Source organism: Arachis hypogaea, chromosome 19, assembly GCF_003086295.3.
Source record: "Arachis hypogaea cultivar Tifrunner chromosome 19, arahy.Tifrunner.gnm2.J5K5, whole genome shotgun sequence".
NCBI classification, from domain to species: domain Eukaryota; kingdom Viridiplantae; phylum Streptophyta; class Magnoliopsida; order Fabales; family Fabaceae; genus Arachis; species Arachis hypogaea.
The window spans coordinates 20118081-20129331 of record NC_092054.1 but is presented as its reverse complement, the minus strand read 5'-3'; positions in this window follow the sequence as shown (position 1 = coordinate 20129331).

The following is an 11251-nucleotide window of genomic DNA, read 5'->3' as shown; positions in this document are numbered from 1 at the left end:
GGACCTGAGGATTAAGCTAATTAATCCACTTGATTTACCTTCATAGTTAGAGGTTAACAAAGTGGGATTAAAACCCAATTCTCATCACAATTGATAAGGATAGGACTTCCAGTGCTTATACCTTGCCAAGAGTTTTATTTTTATTTAAATTAATACAATTTACTTTCTTGCCATTTACTATTCTCGCTTTTTATCTTATACATTAAAAACTCCCAATTTACAAACTCACAACCAATAATAAGAACATACCTCCCTGCAATTCCTTGAGAAGACGACCCGAGATTTAAATACTCGGTTATCAATTTTAAAGAGGTTTGTTACTTGTGACAACCAAAACGTTTGTATGAAAGGACTTTTGTTGGTTTAGAAACTATACTTGCAACGAGGATTTATCTGCAAATTTCTAGACCACGCAAAAGTTCTCTCATCAAAATGGCGCCGTTGCCGGGGAATTGCAAACGTGTGCCTTATTATTGGTTATTGTAAATATTTTCTTTTTACTTGTTTATTTGTTTTTATTTTTATTTTTACTTTTGCTTTTTCGTAAATTAAGAGGTTATTTGTTTTTATTTAATTATTAAAATTTTTCAAAAAATTTTTTTTTCTTGGTGTTCATCTTGATCTTCAAGTTGTTCTTCGTGTTCATCTTGACCTTCAAGTTATTCTTAGTTGTTTTATTCGTTTTGATCTAAAAATTTTTAAGTTTGTTGTCATTTTATTGTTTTTCTCTTTCCTTATTAAATTCAAAAATTCAAAATTTGAAAATCAAATTTCAAAATTCAAATTTAAAAATTTTCAAAATTCAATTTTAAAAATTTTTCAAATTTCAAATCTCAAATTTCAAAATTCAAATTTCAAAAATTTAAAATTCAAATTTCAAAAATTCAAATTTCAAAATTTCAAATTTCAAATTTCAAAATTTAATTTTCAAATTCAAAATTTAAATAACCTTTTAATTTAAATTTATTTTTATTTTTATTTTTAATTTTTATTTGTTACTATGAACTCTCACCCCTTTGGCTATGAGTTTGGTTACAATTATGTTGCAGGAAGAGGAAATTACAATGAGAACAGACATCAAGGTTGGAACAATCAGAGATGGGAGGAGTCACAAGGATTTGATCAACCCTCTTGGCAACAACCACCTCCAATGGACTATCAACAACCGTTCTGTGATGCATATCAAGGCAATGGCTATGGTGAGCGCTCTTCTGATTATCAACAACTACCACCATATGCCTATGAACCCTCTCCTCAACATGACTTTGGACCACCATATTCACAAGCCCCTTTCCACCATTCACCTCCATATGACCCTAACCCACATCCACCATACCAACCACCTTATGAGCCAAATGAACCATACACAGAACCACCACCTTTCCAACACAACTACTCTCATGAACCACCACCTCAATATTCACCATCTCCATATCATTATCAAGATGAACCACCTTCCTATTATGAACCCTCTCTCCCAACCAATGAATCCTTATATCCACCCTAACCTCCAATGGATGACAGACTTCGTGTTATTCTTCAAAGGCAAGAAAGGATGAATAAGAGTGTGCTAAATTTCGCGGCCGCCTTAGGCGAGTTAGTAAACATAATAGCTTTCCAATATCTAAGCACTCAAAGAACTCTCATGGCTACATGTGGAGAATCAAAAGAAGAGCAAAGCATGAAGGAGACACTAAAAACTTCGGTGGACAATGAGGAACATGGCTTTGTATTGGAACAAGTAGAGAAAGCCATAATATTTGCAGAGAAAGAAGTGGTTGAAGACTTGGGAGATGCTGAACCAAGACGGTTGCATTTGATGTTAAGGAGGGTGTACAACCTCCAGGGCATATCATAGTTGAAGACTTGGAAGAGGTTGGTCAAGAGATGGAGAGTAAAGAAGAAAAAGCACAGCCTCCTATGCCCTTGGTAAGTAATGAAGAAGAGATTGAATTGGAAGAAAGATACCAAGAGGAAGAGGTTGAAATTGAAGAAGCTTGCAAAGAGGTGGAAGTTGTCAAAGAGCAGAAGGGAGTGGAACTTGAAATCACATTGCCGAAGTTATTGGAGACCCCTCCCCCTAAGTTGCCATCATCCTTCACAACATTCAAGTGGGTAAAATTCATATCCCTTAGCTTTCTAATTCCACTTGAATATGGGCTACTGGAGACGGATGGTCAACTTAGAGCTCTTTGTGGCATTAAGAGTAAGAGGAAGATGGCAAGTGGTAAGAATTGTCCTGCAAGGTTCATTATGGTTGGAAGCTTTAAGTTTAAACTCAAAGGTTGGTGTAAAGCTCAACTGAATGGGTCTAGGAAGTTGTTTGGCCGCTTTAGTGAGAATTCAAATTACTTGCTACCCGGATGGAATCATAATGATCAACAAGAAGATGGGTGCAAAAGCAAGATTTGGGACTCCGGAATTCATTCCAGCAATCAACACTCATGGGGCCTTATCACTTGCTTCAACTTGCTTGAAGACTTTCTACGCCTAATTTGGGACCCCGGAGGTTACTGGAAGTACAAATATTGGTGAAGATTCCTGGATGAATTCAAGCACAAGCCACCATAAGAGGGAGCTCATCAAATGTCCAACTTAAGGACTTTAACTAAAAGTGCTAGCTGGGAGACAACCCACCATGGTATGATTGTTCCTCTTTCAATTTTATTTAGTTTTATTTGTTTTCGAGTTTTATTTTATTTTATTATATTGAACTTGGAGTTTTGCATCACATTCATATTAACACTGCATTCTGCATTTTTTTAGATTAAAAAAAAAAAAGCACGCACGCGACGCGGCAGCGTCGCTGACGCGTCCGCGTCACTAGTGCAATGGGAAGAAAAGAAAACGAACAGAGAGTCACGCGAGAGCGTGGCTGGAGGCGCGCCTTTAGCATAATTTGACCCCACGCGACCGTGTCACTGACGCGTCCGCGTCAGGTGGGAACATTGGCCTCCCACGCGGCCGCGTCACCCACGCGGCCGCGTGACCTGAAAATCGACGTCAAAAGGGTGCATGGCCGAAAGATGAGCTGGAGTGATGCTGGACTGGCGCTAGACGCACAGACCTTACCACGCGAACGTGTGCCCCACGCGTCCGCGTCATATCCCAATATTGGCCAACCACGCGATCGCGTCCCCCACGCGACTGCGTCACCCAAAAAATTGGCAATATGAGCTTCAAACAGAAAGTTACGCGACCGCGCGGCTGCCCTCGCGCTAGTGGCACAGATCGATCCACGCGACCGCGTGGATGACGCGTCCGCGTCATTTCATAGAAGCGCTATCCGCGCGACCGCATCACTCACGCGTCCGCGTCACAAGCGGCGCACAGAATACCCAGATCAGCCAATTTTCTTATCTTTTCTTTTCTAATCCTAATTTTTCTATCTTTTCTTATTCTTTCTTCGTCCTTTTCTTGATTTCTTCTTCTTCATCCCTTTTCACTTCCATTCTATTTCATTTAATTTATATGCATACTTTCATTCATTGCATTATTTTCATTGGTGTTAGAAATTTATTTGGGTCATTATTTTTTATATTTTTGTGGATTATTCAAGATTTGTTTGACAATTATATATTACTTTTTAAAGGGTTGCTTGCATGTTCAATTTAATACTTTCAATAGCTTATTTACCATGCATGCTATGTGTTTGTGAAAAAGCTCATATGGCATTATGCATTTTTCTAGATTATTCCATTCTACTATTCTGATGCCTGCTTTTCACAAAACCCCTTTTTATATTTTATTAATTAAATATAATTGTTATTACAAACATGTTGATAGTTTGAAAGACTTGGTAATCTAACTTGGACATTGAATGCTTGATCTATGCTACTCATGCCTTTGCCAGCATGCCAATAAACATCTTGCATTTAATTGTCATCATATGCACTGCTATATTCCCATTTATGATTTTTCACATGTAGTCTTGACCATGTGTCAACATCATTTATCTTTTCATGTGCATTAATTACCACCTTTCTTATTCTCTTCCTTGCTCTATCCCTTTGAATTCAAGTTACTTTCTTTTTCCTTTTTCAGGATGGCCACCAAGAAGGGTAAAGAGAAAGCTACTCCCAAACCACCGGCAAGGAAAGGAACAAAAAGAGCCCCAGCTGAGGAACCACAACTCCCATCCACATGCACATCTTGGTATGCACCGAGGACGGTGCAATCTTTAAGTGTGGAGAGGTCGATACCAATTTCCATGGGTTAGCTATTTTCTTCTCAACACCAATATTTTATTTAGTACATTGTTACATTTGCATGTTTCACTGCATGATTGTTTGATTTTTTTGCATTTTAGCCACTGCTTGGTTAAAATAATAATTTTCTTTTTTAAGATCCTATTTTTGAAAAAATCCCACTAATTTAAAATCAAAATTTCTTTGTGTTAAATTTGTTTGAAGTTATATTTGGAACATGATTTTTGAGCCAAAGAACACACAACCTGTGAGATTTTGAGCTTATTTATATGGTTATATTATTTAACCATAAATATTTTATTCTTGTGTATTTTCTTCTCTATGATTGCAATCTTTACTTTATTTCAGTCTATATGTCCAATATTTAGTGTATTTATATGTTTGCATATGATTGAGGCCATTGTTTGATTTTAGCTCACTTATCCCAAATAAGCCTACCCTTTAAATCACCCTTGTCAGCCACTTTGAGCCTTTTAATCCCATTTGTTCTGTATTTTACCACATCACTAGCCTTAAGCAGAAAAACAATTAAATATCCTAATTGAATCTTTGGTTAGCTTAAGATAGAGATTTTGCATCAACTAAGTGTGGAAAAATTGTGGGAACATGGGTTAATAAGGGAATGTATCATGTTTCTAATTTATTTGAATATTGAGAATTTGGGAACCTACTCATGAAAAACCAAAATAGAAAAATAATGGAAAATCCTTGTGCATTGATAAGTTATGTTTATTTCTCTACAAAAAAAAGAGAAAAATCTAAAAATATTCAATAAATAAGTAAATAAATAAGGGGACAAAATTATCCCAATGTTAAGTTAATAAAAGATCAATACACATGTGATAAAAGTAAAGAAATATCAAAATTTTGGTACATGAGTATGGGAATCATACAAAAGTGAGAATTATGGGTAGTTAGGCATGAATTTAATAGTATATAGAGTATATGTATATTAGGTGAGAGCTTAGGTTAGTCAAAGATTCATATTATAGCTCACTTGGCCATATATATATATATATATATATATATATATATATATATATATATATATATATATATATATATATATATATACCCCCACCCTTACCTTAGCCCCATTACAACCCTGAAAAGACCTCATGATGTTTGCATTGGTATACTAAATATTTGTTGATTGGTTAGATGAAGAACAAAGTTTAGAAAGCATGATTAGAGAAGAGTAGAGTGATTGACCCTAGATACTTGAGAGTTTGAGTGATATACACTACCAGTAAGGGTTCAGTGCTAAATTCTATGTTCCCTGCTTTCATGAGCTATCTTCTTACAAGTTTACTTGTCTTTTATTGTATGATTTGAATTAGTGAAATATGATTTATGTTTGTCTTGAAGAGCTTATTTACTTTTAACCAAGTAGGTAGAAACATTCTGCATGTAGTTGCATTCATATAGATAGGTTGCATTTCATACTTTCTACCATTCCTCTTCACTCTCTTATAGCTTCTCTTGAGCTTAGCATGAGTACATGCTAATGTTTAAGTGTGGGGAGGTTGATAAATCACTATTTCATGGTTTATCTTGTACTCAATTGAGTGGTTTTTATCAACTCTTTACCCACTTATTCATACTATTTGCATGGTTTTACATTTGCCTTCCTAATTATGTGCTTTGATTGAAAACATGCTTCTTTGACCTTAAGTTCCCTATGTTTAATCCTCTCTTATTACCATTAGATGCCTTGATATGTGTGTTAAGTGATTTCAGAGATTACAGGGCAGGAATGGCTCAGAGGATGGAAAGGAAGCATGCAAAAGTGGAAGAAATACAAGAAGTTGGAGAAATTGCTAAGCTGTCCGGCCTGACCTCTTCGCACTCAAATGGCTATAACTTTAGCTATAGAGGTCCAAATGACGCGGTTCTAGTTGCCTTGGAAAGCTAACGTCCGGAGCTTCGATTTGATATATAATATGCCATAGTTGCTCTAACGCTAGGCGATGCGGTCGCGTGATCCACGCGGACGCGTCGCAGTGGCGAAAAACCAGCATGGCAGATTTCATCTACAGCGATTTCTGGGCTGTTTTCGACCCAATTTGCGGCCTAGAAAACACAGATTAGAGGCTATAAAGTGGGAGAATATATCCATACATGAATAAGCTCTCATATTCACAATTTTAGGATTTAAATGTAGTTTTTAGAGAGAGAGGTTCTCTCCTCTCTCTTAGGATTAGGATTTAGGATTTCTCTTAGTTTTAGGAGTGCCTCTCAATCCCAGGTTCAATGTTATTTTTATTTATTTTCTCAATTTACTTTATGAATATTCATGTTAGATTTGATTTCTTTTATTAATGCAATTCAAGGTATTTTCAGATTTAATTTTGCTTTGCTTTATTTACATGAATGCTTTTAATTTAATTTAGAATTCTTCCTTTTGGCTTTGGTTAAGTAATTGGTAACGCTTGAGCTGTCAAATAAAGCAGTGGTTGAAATTGGGAGTTGCTCCAATAACTCTAGTCTTTCCATAGGAATTGACTAGGACCTGAGGATTAAGCTAATTAATCCACTTGATTTACCTTCATAGTTAGAGGTTAACAAAGTGGGATTAAAACCCAATTCTCATCACAATTGATAAGGATAGGACTTCCAGTGCTTATACCTTGCCAAGAGTTTTATTTTTATTTAAATTAATACAATTTACTTTCTTGCCATTTACTATTCTCGCTTTTTATCTTATACATTAAAAACCCCCAATTTACAAACTCACAACCAATAATAAGAACATACCTCCCTGCAATTCCTTGAGAAGACGACCCGAGATTTAAATACTCGGTTATCAATTTTAAAGGGGTTTGTTACTTGTGACAACCAAAACGTTTGTATGAAAGGACTTTTGTTGGTTTAGAAACTATACTTGCAACGAGGATTTATCTGCAAATTTCTAGACCACACAAAATTTCTCTCATCACATAGTCAGTCCATCCCCTCCCCAACCGATGCTTCTGAACAGGTGCGAAGGTTTAGTGCGGAGCTATAGGAGCATAGAAGATTATATTTATGAGTTGAGTTCTTAGATTTTATTTTTCCTTCATCATTTATTATTTTAGTTTTTAGAGGGATAGAAATTGTATTTGAGGATCTTTGAGTAAGTCTATGTATATAATGCTACGTGGATATATATAATTTTGTGATTAAATGATTTAAAGTATCGACTCTTTGTTTTCTTGATGAAAGTTTCGGTTTGTATTTGCAAAGGCTCAATATTAAATAAAAATAGTATAAAATAAAAAGGTTTAAAGGTAAGTAACGCTTGAACTTTTAGTACGATAATGAGGTGCTAAAAGTTAGGGTGTTACACCGATGCCACCTCCCTCAACGGCAACCTCGCCGCAGACACCTTCTACTTGGCCGGCTTCGCTCAACCAAGCATCGTCTTTGGGTGCATAAACTCTTTTTCATTCAGATCCAATACCAATGAGGACTCCAAGATAACGAGATTAATGGGCATGAACTGCAGTTCCCTTTCCTGCGTTACGCAAATGGGACTTGGCAAATTTTCGTATTGCATCTCTAGCGACTCCTCCTTTTGGAGTGTTGCTCTTTGGCGACGCCAGGTTATTGTGGCTGGGTCTGTTGAAGTACACGCCTCTTGTCAAAATCACCACCCCTTTACCCTACTTCGACCGAGTCACGTATACGGTGCAACTCGAGGGTATTCTGTTGGAATTTTTATGACTTCCTTAATCCAAAAACCATTTATGTTAAATTATTAAAAGAAATACTTGAATACGGAATCGTACCTGAATTCATGAACATGATTAGAAGAGTTTGGTTCTTTGATCTTTCTCAATCAAAGCCTTCTGTATCACTAAGAGGGCTTAATCATAATTTCTCTGATGGAAAAAGAGTTGCGGAGGCAGCTTTGGTGTGTTGGAGACCAAAACCCTGAAATAACTATTTATATTTGAGTGTGACACTCATTAAACCCTAAAACCTAAATAAAATAGTATCTATGATTTTATTCTCATTTAATTCCAAATTAAAAGTAACAATGATTTATTTAATTCAACATTTATGAGAATAAATGAGATCACCATTATATAAGTCATTTAATGTGAAATGACTTAATTTGTGATTATAATTATATATGTATTATCCATAAATAAATTAAAAAATAATAATTTCCTAGCAATCTCCTACTTGAACTATATATATATATATATATATATATATATATATATATATATATATATATATATATATATATATATATATATATATATATATATATATAATCACATATATCTTATAAACTTTATGGCAAAGTATATGGTATGGATGGAAATAAACATCCATATGTATGGATTCTGATGTGTGCATCTCACATAGTGTCAAGTGTACATGTTAAGATAGATTGCAAGTTGAGTTTCGAAAATTATATTTGGACAAAAAGAAAGTGGCATAATTGCTTTTCAAATGGAGTGAGGATTATAAGATAATCACATGTTTTTAAGTGCGCAGTCCACAGAAGAACGAAGCCAGGAGTCGCGACGTACTCCATGCCATAGCAGATCCATACGTATGGATGTTAGTTCCGGTTCATACCAGATAATTTGCCAAACTTTATACGCGTGGGCATCTGAATGCTATTTTCTTGATTATTTTAATAATCTGGTTCGTCTCATATATCAGTTATGAAATTATCGTAATTTTTATCATATTAGTGAAACTACGATAATTACTATACTAATATACTCAATGACATAGATCAAATTTGGATAAGAAAATTCAGAAATTATGTGCGAAAAGATCTCATGCATGACTATTTCCAACTTATCCAACTTTAATAAATTTTATGAGAACATGAGTCAAAGTGAAAACAAAATTGAATACTTTATTTCTATAGAAATATCTATATTCGTAAATTTGTCTAAATCATACGAGCATCTAAATGCACATTCCCACTAAAACAATATACCATAAAATGATATGAAACCCATATGAATAGTATCCACAAGAAATACCTTGAGTGTTTGTTTCTTACTAATCAAATATGCATGCATTTGTTGAGTTTGTGCTATCTTTCTCACAAGACACTTAAACACTCTGAACTCTCTTGTTTAACAAAAGATTTAAAATATTAGATTACTAATATATTGTCACAAAATAACTCAAGTAATTTTTTAAATTTATTTTTTTAATTTGTGACAAGTATTTGTAGTCACCAAAATGAATATCTTTATAAGGTGTTTTATATTCAAATACTTTAGTAGAAAGAATAATAAGTGTCTTCTCAATACTGTTCCAAAGAACTCTTCTAATGAGCATATGAGTATACCTGCAATGGATCAAAATTGTTTTGACATTCAACAAAAAGTCTTTCAATATCAAATTATCTCTAACTTTAGTTTCTGACTTCATATGTGTGAACATGTAATGTTTTGCTATAACAAAATTTATTTGTATACTATTTAGTGATCTATTGTTAACTGATTCAAATATCTGCCAAAGATACCAATAAAGTATACAATAACTGTAAGTGTATTTATTATCCATTAGACTACTGTTGAAGCATAATAAACTTTATGCACTTTTGACCTTTATAACTTTCTTGAGGCACCTAATGAGACTGTACTTGTCTTTAGAGTTGAGTATATAACCTTATTTACAATTCTACATGCCGCTGACATACAAGAATAGTGAAAATATACGTACTCCTGCTAAACTGATATAATCCATCAATCACATTTATCTCAAAAGGCCATATGAAAGAATAATTTGATAAAATATAAGTTACTCATTACAGAAAGTCTTTACTTTTTTTTTAATTTCCAAAAAAAATATTTAAAAATAGACTAACATTGACGGATATAACTTTAAAGCTAAATAATATATTCACAAAAGTTACATATCTTACGAATAAAATTCATATAATGGTGGGTCCTTCACAAATACCTAGCACAATATTAATATTTAGTCTTTGAACAAAAACATTAATTTGTAAGTAGTATTTTAATACAGTAATTAAATATTGATAATAAATCTTGCCAAACAATAAGCCTATTTTTGGACAAACTTATTATTCATATGAAACCAAATAAGTATCACATATTTATTACTAAAAATAAGCATGTAATTTAGCCAATACAGAACTTCTTTTGGGACAATCTGTACTCACATAAACTAAGCAACATAAATTTATTTAGTGCGACTTACCAAATATTCTCTACAAAATTCTGTCAAACAATAAACCTATCTTTGGATCAACTCATTGTTCACATAAAAACTTGAGAATTATGTCTATTTCTTACCACATATATTTTTTATTAATTGGCCAAACACTAACCTTCCTTTGGGCTAATTAATTGTTGCACAACTAAATAGAAAATAAATATAAGGTTCAATGTTTATTATTTGGCCAAACAATAAGCTTCCTTTGAGTCGATTATTATTCGCATAAATAATTAGCATTGATTTATTCTTAACTAGCTACCCAAATATATAAATATTAGTGATATGTATATGTAATTCTTAACTAACTATTTTAAAAACCGTTTCAAAACCGTTGAATCGGTCAAGAACCGACCGGTCAGATTGAACCGAAACCTGGCTATTTTTTGTGAAACAACATAGTTTTGGGTTTGCTAGGAAACGAAGAGCCAAAACAGGGGCTGAGGAACACGCCCAACACCCTTCTCCATTTCTCCTTTGCACAAAATTCCCTCAAAACTCAAAAGAAACCTTAGCCGTCTAGCCTCCACCACCGCCACAGCAGTTACTCTCACTGCCACCATCCGTCGTGCTCAGGATCTTTCGTTGTCATCCGGTCATCGTGCTCCAACCCTTCTCCTCATTTACCAATTGCAGCTTCTTCCTCGAGCTTAGCGTGCTCCAACCCTTTATCCTACTCAGTCGTCCTTCGCCCGCCTCCGTCATCGTACTCGTCGCCTGGTTGCCATCTTCCGTCGTGCTCAACCGCTTTCCCTCATACTTTGCTCAGATCTCCTGATTGCCTGGTTCTTCATTTGTTTTGTTCAGAAACCACTTTGAATGATTATTGATTATTGATTAAC